The 18,276-nt window shown below is 52.2% G+C and overlaps 1 long non-coding RNA gene across 1 annotated transcript in view; it reads right to left on the bottom strand.

Moving 5' to 3' along the window:
* Nucleotides 1–17,520, bottom strand: part of LOC105871256 (uncharacterized) — a 93,769-nt gene extending 76,249 nt beyond the window's left edge. The window contains exon 1 of the long non-coding RNA XR_012920014.1: nucleotides 17,367–17,520. This is a non-coding gene — a long non-coding RNA (uncharacterized LOC105871256). The remainder of the gene's footprint in view (nucleotides 1–17,366) is intronic.
* Nucleotides 17,521–18,276: the final 756 nt, after the last annotated feature.

The raw sequence follows: 18,276 nt of genomic DNA, 5'->3' as shown, positions 1-18,276 counted from the left end.
TCCACCTATTCACCTCCCCAAAAGAATATATTCTTAAAACAAAAAAAATATATATATTTGCATATAACCTTCCCATGGACTTGATCAAAATGAAAAACTTTGTGATGTTTCTTTTCTTAGCAGAAACTCTGTGGTCAGGTGGCCTTGGTTCAAACCTTGCCTCTGCCACTTACTGACTGTGCATGACTATGAGCATGTGACTTCACCCTCTCTGTACCTCAATGTTCACATGCATAAAATGGAAATAATACAACTAATTGTGTCATATGCCATCTTAAGAGTCAAATTAAATTAAAAATAAACGAAGTAGGAACATGTCTGGATCACATAGCTAAGAGTTTCTTCAGGTAACAGGTAACAACTGATGCCATAGGCCTCAATATTAGAAGTGATAGGCTACAGATAAACTGGGCCTCTTGGTGTCCACTAGCTTCCAACTGCTTTGCCTGGGTCTATCTACATGGTTAATGTCAGGACAAATATGCTTTGTTTGTTATTATATATATGCACACACACACACACACATATACATACTTATATAGGGTATTTTCTTAAATTCACTGAATACGGACCTCCTTAGCTTAAAAAACTACCCTCATGAGAAAGTTGAAAAAAGCAAAACTACAAAAGAAAAGGCAAAAGGTTAGGTCAAACATTATCCATACCAATTTAGTAGGATAATTAATGGTTTTCTGTCCTTGCTACTACACAAATCTGTTGTTACCCTCAAGGCATAATCTGCTTTCCTAGTTGAGGGGAAAAAAAATAGTTTAAAAGTTTTTTAATTCCTCATAAAACTACTGTGAAAAGAACATGGAAGTAGATAAAGGACAAAGTGAGAAAATGCTCTCCTTGCCGTTTGTCCCTCTATTAGCACCTGTAGACAGGTGGCCATAAAAGGACAGCTCTGTGCTCCAATCTGAGAACATTTTTCTGGGATCCATAAGGAAAATGGGATTTCTTAAGACAAGAAAAATTCTCCTGTGTGTGTTTACTTCAGTATCTTTCCGCATCATAACAGGGGGCATGTTGGAGTGTTTGAAATGCGACTACTTGTTTTGATGTTGCAAATTGCACTTTTGCCATCCACCAACCTATGTTCCTCTCCCAGGAATAATATGTCAGAGGGTTGCCCATTATTACAGGTGATCTCTTTTCTTTTTGCCTCTCTCCCTCTTATAAATGTTAGTGTTCTTTAAATGGACTCTCACAAAGGAATACTTTAAGGGAAACACACTTATCTTACAGGGACACAGCACAAAAAGCACCCGGGTTCATCTCTAAGCTACAGAAAGACAAGGGTCACATTGACTCCTGGCCCTGGAAGCAGCAGGCTGTCCCTTGGAGAGTTATCGCTTGCCTATCTGCTTCACACCTCTCAGCTGACCAGACTGGGCACTGGGGACCACTGGGAAACCTCTGCCTGGATCCCTGTGGGATGGAACAGGTCTCGGGATGAGCTCTGCTCCACCCCAGAGAGAAGCTCCATTTGACAATCCAAATGCAACGATTTGTCTCCTGAGTCCAGCCTGGGACAGAGCTGGTGGGCAGAAGAGCCATCCCAGCTCCATCTAAGCCTGGCCTATTGCTAGCTGGCTAAGCTTAGTCAGGGCTCCTAAACCTCTCAGAGCCTGTTTCCCCAGCAGCAAAACGTTGACAATGCCAGTATTTATGTCTTGGTGATGTTGTGAGGCTGTCAAGAGATGAGGCTGTCAAGAGATAACGCAGGTAAGGGGCTTAGCTACCAGTAGGGTGGTTCAATCAGCACTCCTTACTTCTCTTTTCTCCATGCCTTTTCCAGAAGAATCTTTGCAGCTGTTCACAATCAACTTTGTTCCCCAAAATTAGTGCCCAGTGAAAATCGCAGCTGAAAAAAAGTCTAGAGATGGAAGATCAAAAATGGAAGGGGTATGGAATCTGCCAGAACGTGGGGTGCCGCGATGAACAGCCAGGATAGATGGAGCAGCGCAGTGAGGAATGAGCCTGCCACCAAGCAGAAGCCCAGCCTTGGCTGAGATGCCGCGCAAAGGGGGTCAGGTCAGCCCGCCCGGCAAGGGTAAGCTCAACGACGTTGGGCTCTTCACTCCTTAACGCGCTCTGGAGCCCTTTCTTTCTCGGGCGTCTGCCGGTGCTCGCCACGACGCAGAGAGGTAGGCGCACGCGGGTCTTTTCTCTGGGACGCCAAGGTGCAAAGCAAAGACCCACGGGGTTACCCGCGGAGAAAACTGGTTCCAGATGTGTTCGGGTGGGACCAAATTCTCTTCTCTCCTCAGCTGAGCCTTGAAGCGATCTATCCCAACCCGGCCTCAGGGCTACCCATCAAAGCCAGGGCCTGGCTCGCTCTCTCCTTCCAGTTATTACCGCCCCTCAACTCCACCTTCCACCTGTCCCCCTCCACAGGAAGCTACCAGAGATCAGGCGGCCAGGAATCCTCCCAGACCCCATCTCCCAGCCACACAGGAAAGGACAGAACTTTGTTTCTCAGAAAAGTAGATGTAGGCGGCTGGGGGTGGGGGCCCGGGAACTGTGCAACAAGCTCTGGGGGGAGGGGGGCGAAGATCTTCCACACGCCCCAGTTGCTGGGCGCCTCCAAGAGCAATGAGTCTCTGGTTCCCAAGACAACCTTATGTCTAGCAAACCCAAAGGAAGCTGAAGATCTCCCAGGAAAAGATCAACTAGAGTCATACTGGAGGGTGGTGAGTGCCAAGCCCGGCCCTCTCAAGCACCTCCCAGCCCCCAGTCTTCCGACCCCACCGTGGTTCCTCTTCCCCGACAGTTCGCTCCTTCTCCCTTATTCTGCCCTCGGCTTGCAATCCCAGCTCCCCTGGACGGTACTTTGGAGCCACGCTTATTTCTACCGCGTAGTTTGCCTGACACTGGGGTCCGGTGTAGGTGCGAATGTCCCAGCCTCCTCCTGCTGACCTGCCAGGGCCAGATCCAGGCTGCCCGAGTCCCTGCAGTACCCTCCCTGCCCAGTGCTTTCGCCCCAGCCTCACTCTGGACACCCTCCCAGGGCCGGCGAAGCATACTCTAGCCTCGAGCTCTTGCCTTTCCCTGGAGCTTTTTAAAACTAGTCGTGGGGACCTTATTCGGGCCAGTAGAGTGGGAAGATCGCCTTCCCTCTGCTACCAGCCACTTCCTTCAACCTGCTGCGCTCCTGCAGACCGCGACAGAGGCAGCGCTGAAGGCCGGAGACCTTGGCTGTCGTGGGGAGCGTCTGAGTCTGCGGTTTGCTTTCTGTGCCTAGAAAGCTCTGTGGAGACGGCGAGAGGGGCCCATGAGAGGTGAGGGATGGCGGAGACAAAGGTTGGCCCCTCTTGTCAAAACTAGGACACCGCTGGAGGATGGGGAAGACTCGAGGAAGGGTGGGAGAAGTGAGCAAAGTCTCCGCAGGCCGAGGGAACAGTCCAGAGGCTGTGCTGAGAAACTGAGGTGGCGGGTCCTGCTGGCTCCCAGGTTCTTCCCCTGGGCGCGAGGCCCAAAAGGCTGCGGATCCGAGTGGCGCTGGGTGTGGGGATGGGGAGGGAGGGGCACATGACAGAGCATCTCCACAAGGGTCCCCAGTCTCTGGCTCCACGCCCCGGGGCAGGAAACACTCCTATTTCCTCAAGGCGAGTAGGTTCCCGGAGAAGCCCAGCCAAGGGTAGAGAAAGGGGAGGGGCAGGTGGCGCTGTCCAGCCACCCCAGCAGCGGGCAGCTTCAGAGAGTCCAAATCAAACGGATGAGTGAGGGCAAAGGCCTTGGTCGCACGTAGTTTACTCTTGACCACATATTGATTTTTCTCTGTCTCTGCAATTTCAGGTCCTACCCCATCCCTTATTCAAGTTCAGCTTCAGGTTCTAGCCAACTCGGGGTCTCCAGCATGCCCAGAGTATCAGCAAAGCCGGGGACATCCAGCGCCCGAAACCATCCCATCCCTGTGGGGCAGCTCGTGTAACCGGCGACTGGCGACGCCAGGAGGAGCGCAGGCAACCGCTGACCACGGCACACAGCAACGTTTTTTTTTTTTTTTTTTTGAAACGCATTGCTGTCCCCTTGAAAGGTGTTATAACAGCAATTCAATTACAGTAAATGGCGCGCATCGTCCTCACAGCTGGAAAGTCGGTAACTGTGACCGACCAGAGTAAAGGAATCCGGCTAGATGCACATTACTTTTATTTCCCCCTTCCTTCTGATTTCCCCGCTTTCTGTCTTTTCCTCGCTCTGTATTAATTGTAGCTGGACCACAGGTTAATTAACTCCAAAGAGCTTAGTCTATCTGGACAGAAACACACTGAGAAATTGGCAAGAGATCCTAAAAACTGGTCGCGGCTCAAAAAGCTCGCCCTGAAGTTCCTCGCATTCCCTTCCCTGGCTACAGCCTTGCCTTCAAGGAACAGAGCTTTAGTCCCCTGCAGCCGCCTGGGGGTGTGGCAATCTGGGAGCACGCGGGCCCCAACTACCCATTCTTGAGCTAAGGTCATAAAGGCTCACATTAGGAGCCCACTAAATCCCACGTGGCACGGCCTGCAGGCACCCAGGGAAAGGCCAGGTCTGTTCCTGATGTGTTTCCATTTCTAGTTCAGTGGCGATAACTCCCCACCTGTGTCACGGCATGTGCATTTCATGCTAAACTTTCAATAGTCTTCCATGAAATTAACACCAACAACAACCAAAAAGGGCGAGGTGTGTGGGAGAGGGGAGGCGGTGGCTTACTTTCCAGAGTGGCAGCTCAATCATTCCTGAACTCAATATGTTAAAATCCAGAGGGAGGGCTGGAGGAGGGGGGAAACTCTAACAAGTCAGCCTAAGCAATCATTTAAATAAAGGTAAAACTAACATTCGCTCCTTTGAAGTTAGAGTGAAAATGGCTTAAAAGAGGATTTGATTTAGTGGGTGTCATATCGAAACGAGAAAAAAGGTATTGCCTCGCCTGGAGTTTTTAGCTTCATGATATTCTTTAAAACATCACTTCAGAAAAGGTCAAGATGGCAACGCAGGTGTCCGACTGTGTTCCCAGCCCCCCGGAGGTGGGGGTGGGGCTGGACCTCTCTCTGCAGCAGCAGAAAGCTCAGTTTTCCACGCTGGGGGTAACACAGCCAAAAGATGCATCCGGAGGTTTCATTCTGCCCACCTAATATTGGGCTAGTCCCCGGGGTGCTTTAGTGTTTGACTTGTGGAGGGGACAGGGCGCGGTACAGCGGCTGGGACAGCGCCCGGGCCGTGGCTGCGAGGCCTCTGGGCCCCCCATAGCTCTCCACCTACGCCCCGCACGCGTTCCTGGTAAGGAGGGGGCGACCTCCCTCCCCCGCAGCCAGCTTGCCGAAAGGGGACGAACAGATGCGAAGAGGGGTGCACTGGGGTCTCCTGACTCAGAGCCAGCCAGCCAGAGGCCCGCTATGGCCCAGCCCGGCGTCTGCCCCTGCGGGCCCGGAGCGGGGTGCTCGGCGCCTGCTCTGCCCCACAAGCACCGAGGCAGCCCTGGCCCATGTGCGGCCAGTCTCTTGGGCTGTTTTGACTTTGTTTGCTTTAAAATTTAGAGGCGCCGCTTCTTCTCAAGCTCGGTGAAGCTTCTGACCTCCTGTTTGCAATTCTCCGCTGGGCCCTTACATTTTTCAATTTCTTTCTTTTTGGTAAGAAGAGAATGGGATAGCAAGAGAAAGATTACTGGCGAGTCCTCGACTCCCAAAGCTGACGACAGTAGGAAAAAAGGACCCGTCCCTATAACCCGAGGTCACCGGCAGCTTCTGATCTGGGGTTGCCGCCCTCGTCCCCTCCCCTGGAGCTCCTTCTTTAAAAGTTGAGAAAATGACACCCCGCGCCGCCGCCGCACGGGTCCCTAGCGCGGTCCAAGCTGCATGGGTCGTATCGCCCCTCTTGGCTGGAGAATGCCCCTGTTTAGAGGGCAAAGTGGGCGACTCTCGAGCCCCCTTCGTCGTGTTGTTTTCACTGAGGCGCCTGCCAGGTCTGGCATTTTGTGCGGGAGAAGTCATCCCACGATCTCCCACATTCCACCGGAGGAGACTTGAATCCGTCGTCTTCGGCCTAGCTCAGGGGCGATCCCGGGCACTCGGCTTGCCCGCGGTGGCGTGGATCTCAGCGGAGCCCTAGCCCAGCAGCGCGGCCTCCCTGCTCCGGCCGCTTGGCAGCTCTAGCTCTGAGTCAGTGCAGTCCCCATTCGGCCAAGGGTCCCCTCCTACTTCTCCTGGCTCCCTTGCCCTCATCCCGCCAGCCCCCTTTCTCTCCTAGCGCTTCTTCTGGACGCCAGGACTAGCCCCCCGCGAATTCACCGCACAACCCCCCCTCCCGCTTTTAACGCCCAGTTGGGGGCCTCAGTCCTTCCTCTGAGATGAAGCAAGAGCGAGATTGAGAGCCCTGTGGGTGGCCCTTCTCCAAAGGGAAGGCCTTCGTTTGCATCTCTGCTCAAGTGTTATAAAGTTATACTTGGGACTGGCTCTCTATTACTTTACTGTGGATCTGGGAAAAAATATTTGGAGAAGCCGATCTGGGGATAGCAGCAGCACTGTAGACATCTGGCTCTCTCCAAAACCTTCAGGGTGGGAAGTTCCCCACCAGAATTACAACTTGTGTGTCTGCTAGGGTTCCGGATGTGGGGCTTGAGGGACACAGAGTCACCAGACCCAGGGCGGCAGGAACTAAGTATTCCTTCTCAGCCTGCCACCCCCCCTGCCTGTGCCTCCTGGGGCCCGTCCAGCCTCCGCATATTCTGCTGGGTTCTGCCTCTGCCCCCAAGCCCCAGGCGCACCTTCCCCAGCCTGCAGAAGCTAGAGGAGTAACTGATTTGAACTTATAAATCCGGTTACAATAATTCTTACACTTTTCCCTTTCTGCCCACCTGTGAAACAACACATGTTATTAATAGGTTGAGTCGATAATTCAGGAAATATAGGAAGCTTTTCATATACAGGTCTCCTTTTCTTCGACTGTGGGGTTCCTGCTCCATAGAGATCTCCAAACATATGCATTTAAGGGCAGTTCTCCGGAATCCAACTTCCGTTCATCTTGGTTTTAGAATTAATGAAACTTAACTATAATTCAGATTATTCACAAAAAATATATATATACCTTGTTCGTCTGTCTAAGAGAATCAGGTGAAAATTAAAATTGGTCAAGTGATCCTAGATTAGTCCTTTTGTCTACTCTTCCTAAAGTTTGCCAAACCAATAGCAATTTATTTCAGATGATTCACATTTGGCATAGTTGTCATTATTTCTGGCTGTTCTCAAGGTATTCTCCAGTTGGTCCCCCCCGTGTAGCTACCCAGCTCCTTTGCATCTGCTCAGCCCACTTCCATTTCAAAGTTCCTGAGTTTGATTTGTTCTCACAGTACCTTTCTCCTCAGGTCCTCTTATTTATTTTTTCCTGTGGTGGATCAATCGCAGAGACAATTGATTTTTCTGTGTCCTGTTTGAACCAGAAAATGCTGACATTTGGGGGTGGGTGAGTAAAATATGAGTGTGCACTGACTCCCATGGACTCTGAGGCGGCCAGGCCGCTCTCTAGGTTTGGTATTGAAGTCGCGTGTGCACACATACATGTTGAAGTGCATACTCGTGTAATCATGTTTATACACCTGAATATGCATACAATTGACAGTGGTAAGAAATTGGGAAGAATTTTCAATGTAATGTCAAATTGTAAACTGAATGAGAAATCATCTTAATCTGGATAAATGAGGAGGGTCACCACACCTAAATGTCTAGGAGTAGATCACTAATTATGAAATCCCATACTCTTTTGAGCTTCCTATGCTTGCTAGAAATGAATCATCTTTTTTTTTTCTCTCTCTTTTATTGGAAATAAGACCCTAAATTCCTTTTGACTGAAAGGAAGTTACGAGACAAGATGCAATTTTCTCTTTCTTTTCTGACAACTCTGTCATCCCAAGGATCACAGCCATGTCAGAGTGTCTGTCTTGGAAAGAAAAAAAAAAGAGAGCGAGCTAGTGAGAGAAGCCCTGCAGCCCGTGGCCATCTTTGCATCAAAATTTTCCAGACCTCTATTTTTGATTGTGATCCCACTGATCTGAGTTTGAAATGCGAACGCAGTGAAGCCCCTAAGCCTTCAATCGTGTGAAATTTTCAAAAGATCTCTAGAAGCAATCTCAGGCTGCCTGACCCCTGACAGGCACCGATCTCTTTATTCCTCTCTCTGCCAGCACTTCATTTGTTGGAATATCTTTCAGATTTGCACCTCCAGATGACAAACCTGAGTGTTTATTATGTGTACATGAATCGGAAATCTTCAAGCCCGCACAAAAGCACCATCTTAAACATAATATTTAATTTCCCAGCCTAAGTGTCTGCTTCTTTATTTGCTTTTCATTAGCTTAAATATTTTTTCCAGGTCTCCTCATGTGTCACTTTGATATTTAGATGATTCTCTCTTTTAATCATCATTTCCCCCTTGAAAAATCCCCTGTCGCCGGAGTCTGCGGGGCTCACTCTGCTACGTCACGGTGCGGCAGGCGGCGGCGAGGGCTCTCAGCCCGACACATAGCAGTTCTGGGGCTGGGGGCGCGTCGGTCTGAGAGCCAGTGGGGTGCCAGAGAAACAGTTGCTTTTTAGCCAGCTCCAGGGCTGGGTCTGGCCCAGTGAGGACCCTCCCGATCTCCAACCACCTTTCTCCTTGAGGCCTTCTTAATTCCTTACATTACTTTTTAAAAACAAAACAAAACCTCAGGTGGCTTGTGAAAGTGCTGGGGGCAGCTTCAGCTGCTTCGAGTGTACCCTGTCGCCGGGTGCCTTGAGCGTGGGTGCAGGGTTTAGACGGTCCACCCAAATCGGTCAGGCGCTCATTCCTGTCCTGGGATTCCTTCTCCCCCCCCCTTCCTGTGAGCACCTAAATCTTGAGAGCTTGAGGGCACTAGAGGGAAAGGGGATGAGTGGGCGATTTTTGGAAGAGGGCTGCTTTGTTAAAAATGCCCTCTGCTAAATAATCCCACGGACAAGACTTTGGTGTAGAGATTTCGCCCGCCCCTCCCCCAGTCTGGGCCCCAGACAGGGGCTCTAGATCCCAGCCCGACACCCAGGTGGACTGATTTGAGGCAGAGACTGTACCCCACCCCAGCAGAACCTGGAGGTGACTCTCCACGTTCAAACACAGTCCTGGGTCGAGAGGTGGCGGGCTGAGCTTGAACCCCCCCCCTCCCTCTGTGTTTGGATGGGCCGTGTTGCTATGATTAACTTATTAAACCCCCTCGTAATTATTTTAATTTGACTCGGAAAAAATACTTTGGGCGGCGTTGCGATGTGTTTGTATTTATCCATCCCCCCTATAAAACCTGTGTTAAAACAAATGTTACTTTTCTCTCTCTGTACATAGACCCTCCCTTTTTGAAATAGACCGCAGGGACTGCCATTAGATCGAATGGCAAGTCTTTATGGAAAGTGTTTTGCATAATTACATACCAAAGCCAGAACAGTCACCTCCACATTTTATGGGTCACAAACCATCAACAATTGCCACATTATTGTCCACGAAACCTTAGTCCCTTCATTGATGGAGCAGCCTCCACTGCCTAATCTAGAACAGGAGAGGATGGAAATTTCTTCTAATAAGAACCCGAGCAGATTATGTCCCAACTGACAACGTGTTTACATATAGTTATAAAGTTCAGAGGACCGACCAGGAGAGGAGAGGAAATCGGACTAGGCCTGATTAAGAACGGCACATCGGTCTAATATAGATAGCGCATCAAAAGGAGCGGCTGAATGCCTCTCCCCTTTTCAGATCCGACCCCTTTTCTACCTTTGTGATGCAGTAATTAAGATATTCTTATTTAGACAGACAGCTTCTCTGGTAACTGAATAATATTAGCTCCTTTGATGTCAAACTTTTGACAGTTATCACACCAGCACTGGGCAATTTAGCACAAATGCCCTCCTTAAAAAAAAAAAAAATAGAAAACCCCCATCGGCTTTGAAGAAATCTAATAAGTGTGATCCTTATCACCAAATGATCTAAATCGCCACCGACAGGCCGCCTGGCTATAAATTACATTCGGTTGTACATAATGAAGCCGAATTTGGGCTTTAGCTCATTGAGGCAGTACTGGTGAAAGTAGAGTGAGAGCCCCACACTTGCAACTTCCCCATTCCGGACAACCAGAGCGGCTGCCCAGAGCGGGAGAAAAAACCCACAGTCTGCCGGGGTAGGGCAGGGATCAGGCCGAAGTGGGGGCAGGCGCCCGCAGAGCCTTCCGCCCTCGCCCCTACTCCGGAGAGTCGGGCAGGACCAGCCACCTACTCCCGGGATGAGATGTAGCCCTGGCTTTCCGAGCCTGGTCGCCAAATTTGGGATTTGCCAGATGGCAGGATTATCTTCGCGTCTGTTATATTATGTGTGTGTGATGGGGGGCGGAGGGGAGAAGGAGAGCGAAGAGAGAAAGTCCAGAGATCGCTCTGGTTCCTTTAAAATATGCGCACGTTCCCTCCTTGCCCACTCCCCGGCTGCTGCCGCCTCGACCCTTACCGGAGCCCTGGGCATCTCCGAGCGGCCCCGCGGCAGGCAGGCGGCAGGCGGAGTCCCCGCCACCCCTGCCCTTCGCGGCCGGCCCCCAGCCCGCATCTCTGGACCTGGGGCCCGGTGCCCAGCTGCGAGGAGCCGGAGTTTGGGAGGGGGAGCAAGACAGCTTCCCCCGGAGGAGAAAAGGGGGGAGCTAGGAGAGTTGGAAGGGAAGGGGGCAAAGAGGGCGGGTTAGGAGGGATGGGACTGTGACGGTGACACCTGGAAGGCATTGTCCTTGCGAGCGACACCTGTCAATCTCCGCTCCGGGGTCCCGCGGCCGGGGGCGGGGAGGCCGCGGGTCTCTGCGGTGATGTCATCTCAGAGTCCCTTCGCAGCGGAGGGCTGGAAGGGCTGGGAGGGACGGCGAGCCCAGTGGGCTGGGAGAAGGGCGGGGGAGGAAAAGAGAAAATAAACAGAAGTCGCTCTCACTCGCCACGTTCTCTGCTCACAATTAAATGGAAATCAATAAACCAACTTTAATGTTATTTCTAATCTTGATTGACCGTCTTGCCTTTTCACTGGGGGGTGGGGGGCTGGGTTACAGCATCCCCCGTCCCCAAACCTACACAATCGCACAATCCTTGGGGAAGTCCTGTCACCCCAAAGCCTGAGGTGACTGACTCTTCTTCCAGACCCAGCTCCCTTCTTTTTCCTGGCGGTTGCTCCCAGCGCAGCCTTCAGGCTTAAGAACGAAACACTCGGAGATGAGTTTTGAAAGTCTTCCGATATTGCAGGGGCAAGGATGGGAGTTAATTAACGCTGGGCTTGCTCAGCGAGTGGGAGCAGGGGCTCGGCGTGGGTGGGCGGGCCGGGTCGGTCGCGGGGTGCGCGCGGTGCGGGAGGCGTGTGATCTGCAGGCCCCCGCTCAGAGGCCCGGGCCGGGGGGAGGTGATCTGTGGTGGCCTGGGCGGGGGCGGGAGGGTTGCTAAGATCCCCCTGGGAGTCCCCCCCGCCCCCCGTGGTCCTGGAGAAATTCTGATTTCCCACCTACTGAGCCCCCACCCCCACCCCACCGTGCGCTACCGAACTCTCCCTTTTTCTATTCTTTTCGGCCCCAGCTAATTAGCAGCCTGCCAGCGGCCTGATTTATGGAAACGCTCGGGCGGGCGGAGACGCGCAGCTAGCCGAGCCCTGGCTGCCTGGGGCGGAGTGGAGGAGGAGTCTCGACCGGCCCCATCCGTTGAGTTTCCCTGCTCCTTGCCGGAAAATGGAAGTTACAGTTCCACTTCCATCACCACTCCGGCCAGTCCAGGAGCCCCCACGCCCTTGCTGCCCCAGCCTGGGGCGCGGGGAGCCCCGGGCGCCCGAGGCCCGCAGAGAACCGGCTGGACGCGCATAGAGCCGGAGTCTCGTTCGCCGGGGTTGGCCACCTCCCTTCCCGCGTCCGAGTCCCCAGAATCGGGAAATCAGACGCAAAGGGGGAGGGGCGCTGCAAGAGGTCCTCTTCAGGACCCCCCCACAGCCCCGACCGCGAGGAGGCGCCGCAGGCCAGGTGGGGCGGAATGGATTCGCAGACTTAACTTGCCCGGGAGTCGATCGCTAGAGTCTCCAGTAGGGCGTGGCTCGCTCCACTTTCCCTCCCCCTCACTTTCTCCTGGGTCTCGTCCTTGGAGGGGTCCTCTAAGCCAGAGTCTCCAGCCAAGAGTCTGGGAATCGCAGGCTAGGCGTGTACGGGTCGCAGGCCAGTTCTAGAGCCACCCGGCCTGGCATGTGCCCGACAACGAGTTGCAGTCTCCTCACTTTCTGTGGGTTTCTTTGGATGGTCTAAGGGAAGAGGGGGCGAGGAGTACTTCCTCTGTCATTTGACCCCAGAAATGAGGATGGAGAGGGCAAGGAGTGCCGGAGTCAGAGGAGGAAGTGCAGCGGGGGACCTGTTGCTGGCGCTCCTGCAGCCTCGCCTCTGGGGAGAGTGTTGGACTCCTGATTTCTCTAGAAGCAATGCGGCTGGGGTTTGAACCAGGAGCACCTGTGCACGTCCCACCTCTGGGAGTGTTGGGGGAAAGAGACTAGTAGATCCAGAGGGCCACATGCCAGAGACACTCTCTTCTGCTCAGGCTTGGGGAGGAGGGCGGGGGAGGGGAGGATGAAATGGCTGTGAAGAGGAAAGTGCCCCCAGGTCTATGCTATGACTGAAATTACAGTTGTGGGGAGCTGAGATCTCCAAGAGGTTGTGTAAAATTTAAAGTACCGCACCAGTTCACCTTCTCCGGAAGTCATTCTGGACCCTTTGACTGAGGCAAGTATAGAATTGGGACCCTGCTCTCCTCCCTCTCCAAGTCTTCCAGACACCGGCTCTATCTGCCTCAAGGTGCTCCTTCCAGTTTTGCCTGGCAAATGGGGGCCATTTAATGTCACCTAGGACTCAATCCTCTCCCCAGGGCCTCCAGGGAAATTTAGTCTACTCCTCTTCTTCAGCCCCTTCCCTGCCTCTGCTGCGACCGTTTCCAAAGGGTTAGTAAAATTCTGGCAGTCAGCAGGCCCTGGCCCTCCCCTAACCAACTGGAAGAAGGGAGTTGACACCTTCAGCCAGCTGGAGAGCTAGGCTGAGCACCCATCTAAATCATGGCTTTCAGCACCCTGGGTGGTGGCCCCTCTGAATTTCCAACTGTGCTAGGGGCTGAGGTCACCTGCCTAGACACATTGCATGGCACAAACTAGAGACTGACATCTAAGTAGAAATGGACACACACAGACACATACACCCCCAAATGTAGCCTTTGGGCAAAGTGGGTCCCAAGGCCTTACTGTCACCAAGGACCACACTTTAGGTGCAGGACTTCACTGGATCCCGCCTCCCCAAAAGCACAGTGCTGGCAGCTCACAAATGCTGATGGTTAGGTGCCCAAACAACATTCTCCATTCATCTTTTTCAAAGTTGATTTATAGCAATCGACAGGTTAAAGCCTCATCTGACTTCATTACTTTTAAAAGCTGTCTATTTCACAACTGTCGCTTTTCATCACTTAGCTCAAATAAATACTTGAAGAAATGAATTGGAAGAGACTTTCAGATCATGCTTATAATTCTTGGTGGCCGAGTTAACATTTCTAATGATCTGACCCTTTGAGTTTCTGTAGATTCCTAAATTGGACTGAAAATTCCACTGTTTATACTAGAAACTTTAAAGAAGTTGAGGCGGCCAGAAATGAGGGCTAAAAGAAGACATGTGGGCGACAGGTGCTAGGGCAGCAAAACTCCCTGGGGACCAAGAGGGCCCAGGCCAGGTGCCCAAGGTCACTGGGAGGAGGACAGCTCACTGGTCAGGAAATTCCCGCGGAACCAGCTGCTAAAAGGAGGGCCCCGGACTAACTGTCGCGCCCTCGGCATTGTTCCCGTCTTGGTCTCGCCGAACTGGGCTGCAAAACCAGAGGGAAATTCATGGAAGTTCATTGTGACTATTACTAGCAGTATTTCTATCACTGTTCCCCAAATAGTTTTAAAAGGGCCCCCACGACCGCAGATTAGGAGTGGCACAGAACCATTTCCTCCTGGTCATCTTTCACTTAGAGCTTGTGAGACGCCCGGAAAGGCAGAAGTGTGGAAACGAAATCGCACGGATCGAAGTCCGTTCAATAAATCGAAATAGTTTCTTCAATTTTGCCACCATTTGCCCAAATCTTCTAGGGCTGGTGTTACTTTCTCTTCTCTCTCTCTCTCTCTCTCTCTCTCTCTCTCTCTCTCTTTATCTCTCACGCTCTCGGAAAAGGATGATGAGAAACAGAAAACACAAAGAACGAAAAGTGAAGGGAAGGAAAGAAAAATTACAGAAAATAAAAGTAAAATAAAGGGAAGAACAGGGAAATGAAAGAAAAAGGAAAGTATAGAAAAGGAAAAAAAAACCACAAAAATCCCCACAACAACAAGAAAACCGCCTCGTTTAGGGGACAAAGATCGAACGCATAAGATTTTTCTTTCCTTTACTTTTTTCTTTAAAAAAGAAAAAGGAAAAAAAAAAGAAAGTGAAGTCCTTTGAGTCCAAGGCGGATGGATGCGTTGGGCGACATCCCGGGTGTGTTTGGGGCCAGCCTCCCCGAACGGGCCCAGGCAGACCCCGGCGCTCTCGTCCCCCAGCCTGGGGACCACAGCCCCAGCGTCGGCCCGCCGGGGTCGCACCAGGCGCGCGAACTTCGCAGATTCCCCGGGGCGGCGGCGCCCGAGTGTGCCACCACCACCCGGCCTCGGCCGCGCTCCCCGCCGCCACCAGCCTTCCCTGGGCGTGGCCCGGGGCCTTCGCCCACCCTGAGGACCGCTCCGTCTAGGTGGGTTTGACCGCTCCCCACCTTTCCGTGCCGAGGCTTTAGGAACCTGGCGTTCACGCTGCTAGGTGGCCGCAGCCTCACTGCGGGAACGCGGCCGCAGCGCTCGGCGGCGAAAACCGGGCAGCGCTGCCGTACCCTGGAGCGCCACCTCGCTGCGGAAACTGGAATGACGCTGCCTAACCTCCCAGCCTCCTGCAGCCCAACTTGAACGTCACCGGGACTTTTTCCTTAATCAAAACCCTCGGAGAAGTCGAAACGTGCAGGCCGCCTTCTCGCGGGTTAAGAACTATTATCTGCGACCGACAGATTCCACAATGGCTGCACTGGGATGAAGGGAAAATAACAGGAGAAGGAGAAAAATATATAGGTACGATTTCACCAAGTCCAAGGTAGTCACTCAAGCTGTGAAGCTGCTTTCCTAGAAAGGATAAAATAAATGAGACATGTTCTCTAGTAGGACACCAGATCAGGCCGCCTTGTGTTTCTGGTCATTCGGATGTGGCCAACGCATATATCTCTCGTGAGATGTTGCCTATGAAGTCGTCCTCTCCCGATTATGATTTCCACCGAAATTCATGCATTCTGGTCATTCTGGCCTCAGAGGGGCTTTGCCCTGCTGGTTACCAGCCTACTGGGACCTGGTACCTTGCAGTCTTTGGTTTTGCTGACAAGATAACCACAAAATGCAATCTCCAACATGTACACCTCTTAGCCAGTGAAAGTAGCAACTGGCAAGAGTTACAAATTATGCAGCATTTCTCTCCAAGGTGCAATGGGGCACTGGACCCTATGTTGTCCAGTTGATAACTTAAGAGTTTTGCCTCTCTCCTAAGTTACACGACTATAAAATACACAGAAAATTTAACTCACCTACATGGTGAGTTTTTGCTTGTATTTCTTTTCAGAGTGCACCATCCCAGATATAGGTGTTATAAGCAAACGCAAATTTCACATGTCAAACGTGATTTTAAAGTAGGGCATCTCTTGAGGTCCAGTAAGGATTTGTGTGGGTGAGTATCTTTATCTAATTTACTTTTGGTTATAAGTTTCATAAACTTAAAAAAAAAAGAAGCAGCAGCAGCAGCAGCTCAGTGGCTCCCATACACAATGATAGCTAAACTGAAGAGTGAGGGGTGGAGGAAGGGTGTGTACATGGTGTTGTATTAGGCCTCTGTTTCCCTGCATGAGCAAACCCAATTTAGGGACTGTTTCTTAGAACTTTGCATTCCCCTGAGTTAGCAGGGTGAGCCCCGGAAGGCCAGGAAGGGGATGGAATGAGTGCTCCTCATTGCAGATTAGGAGGTTCTCAGAGCTCTCTTGCTCAAAAATTACAGGGCTGCACTAGGAAAAGAGCCAGGTTAGCGTTCTGGCTGGCTTGCCTCTTCTTCATCAGGCTAGGAAAGACTCATGAGAGACCACACAGGAGAGAGGCCCCAGTTCCTAGCAGGACTTGAATTAGCACCCCTTATATCAGCCAGCTAAGTGGGGGTGGTCTGGCCTCTGGGAGTCCTCAGGCTTGGGGGGATGCTAGCATGGGGAGAAAACAACTGCTGAGAAATCTTGGTAGCTCAGAGGCAATTCCTGGGAGGGTCCAGGGGCCCACAGAGAAATAGCAGTGAGGAACTGGGACAAAAGCTACAAGCCTGCAGTTTGGAAAAGGGGAGTTCTAAATCGAAAAAGGTGTTGCTTTTCTCTCTGTGTCTTTCCCTCCCTCCCTCCTTTTCTCTCTCTTTTCCTCCCTCCTTTCATTTCTCTCTTCTTCACCCCCTCCTCTTCTCACATTCAGGTTTTCTGAGTTTTCTTCCCACCCAATAATGTCTGGAGATGAAAAATGATTTTTATTGCTATTACACTTCCTACCGCAAGATGCAGTGCAAGGCGGCAGAGTTTGTATTACAACTATGTCACAATGTTTCACTGATGCAAAACATGTAGCCAGAGGGTGTTGCTAATGACTCCTGGATTAGAGTGAGATTGAGACTGGGAGAAGGAGAGAGAGAGAAAGAGGGGAAGGGAGGAGAGAGAAGAATTTCATTAGAGAACTGGGGACGAAAAGCATCACCGTATAATCAGCTCTAATAATCTAATCAGGATATTTTCAGATTTCAATGTTCTCTCCACGTTTAAGAGTATGAGCTAGAGAGAGACTATTATCCTTTTAAACACCACAGAAGTTTTTGCATATTAAAAACTATTAATTATATTTACAGCCATTTAAGTGAAGAACTCTCCTTTGGAAAGAATCAAACTTCGGAAAACGCTTAGTATCAGAGTAAAGGCTTTTCCTGGAGCCGAGGTCGCTTGGAGGGAGATGGGGGCCTGGTTGTCACCCCAAGAGCGTGCGGAGAGCCAAGGCAACCGTCAGAGGCTCAAAGCCACCGCCCATGGTCGTGCACATAAATGTGCAAACGCTTGTGACGGCCCGGTGGGGCCCAGAGTACCCCGTAGGGGCCCTGGCGGAACCCCGAGGCGAAGCCTGCGGCTCGGCTCGGCTTCCGCTACTTCTCGACGAAAATGTCCCTCTGGGCTCCGAACTCCCCGGCGCCCTCCCCCGGGACCAGCTCTGCATGGGGAAGCGGGAGGTTTCGTGGTTCCTACCGTGGCCCAGGCCGGTCCCACCGCCCAGCAGTCGGCTTCTGCCCCCTGGGGCACAGCGAGGAGGGCATTCCCTCGGGGCTGCGGCCCTTTGAACCCGGGGAGCCCTCGGCTCCCGCCCGGACGCGCGGAGCTCGCTCCGGCCGGCTGCGGAGCCGAGTGCGGGTGGCGGGTGGGGTGGAAGGGGAGTGGGGCAGGCAGGAGGGGTGGAGGGGCGGGGGCGGGAGCCGGGCGTTAAGCCTGGAAGCTTGGCTGTTTACCCAAACGATTTTCCTTTCAGGCCCGAGACGCCAATGAGACAAGATCAAACTCCCCTCCTCGTAGTGCGTGCTTGTGTGTGTGTGTGTGTGTGTGTGTGTGTGTGTGTGTGTGTGTCTGTGTCGCCTCTTCCAAGAGGGGCTTTGTGAATGGGGACTCCAGGACGCCGGCTGGGAGGGACCAGAGGCCGACCCGGGCACCAGCGCCTCCTCCCGGGGGCTGAGAGAAGCTGGGCGGAGGGCGAGGGGTCTGAGCGCACGGAATGACGCCCCTGACGCGCAGTGTGAGGAGCGAGCGACAGGGACACAGGCCGCGGAGAGCTAAGGGCCGGGCCCCCAAAGGCCGAGAGAAGAGACACATGGGTTGTATATGGGAGGGGGAGGGGAGGATAATATGAGTCACATCCTTCTTCCAGTCCCTTAATGTCCAATTCCTCCAAAGCTCAAATCTAGTTCCTTAGCCCAGCTCCTTAGCTCACTGGTTTCTTTGCAACTCCCTCGCTTGAGATCTATTAGCTGTAAATTAGGCCAAGGTTTTGGCCATTATGGTACAATTCAGGCCGAGTGACACGCGCCGCCCGGTCTGTGCCTGGGTCCCTCTTCACGCTGCAAAATAGTTAGAAAGTAAGAGGGGGTGGGTATTTTGTATTGACAAG

Source organism: Microcebus murinus, chromosome 7, assembly GCF_040939455.1.
Source record: "Microcebus murinus isolate Inina chromosome 7, M.murinus_Inina_mat1.0, whole genome shotgun sequence".
Classification (NCBI taxonomy): Eukaryota; Metazoa; Chordata; class Mammalia; order Primates; family Cheirogaleidae; genus Microcebus; species Microcebus murinus.
Note: the sequence above shows the minus strand (reverse complement) of the source record. Positions and strands in the feature narration are given on the sequence as shown.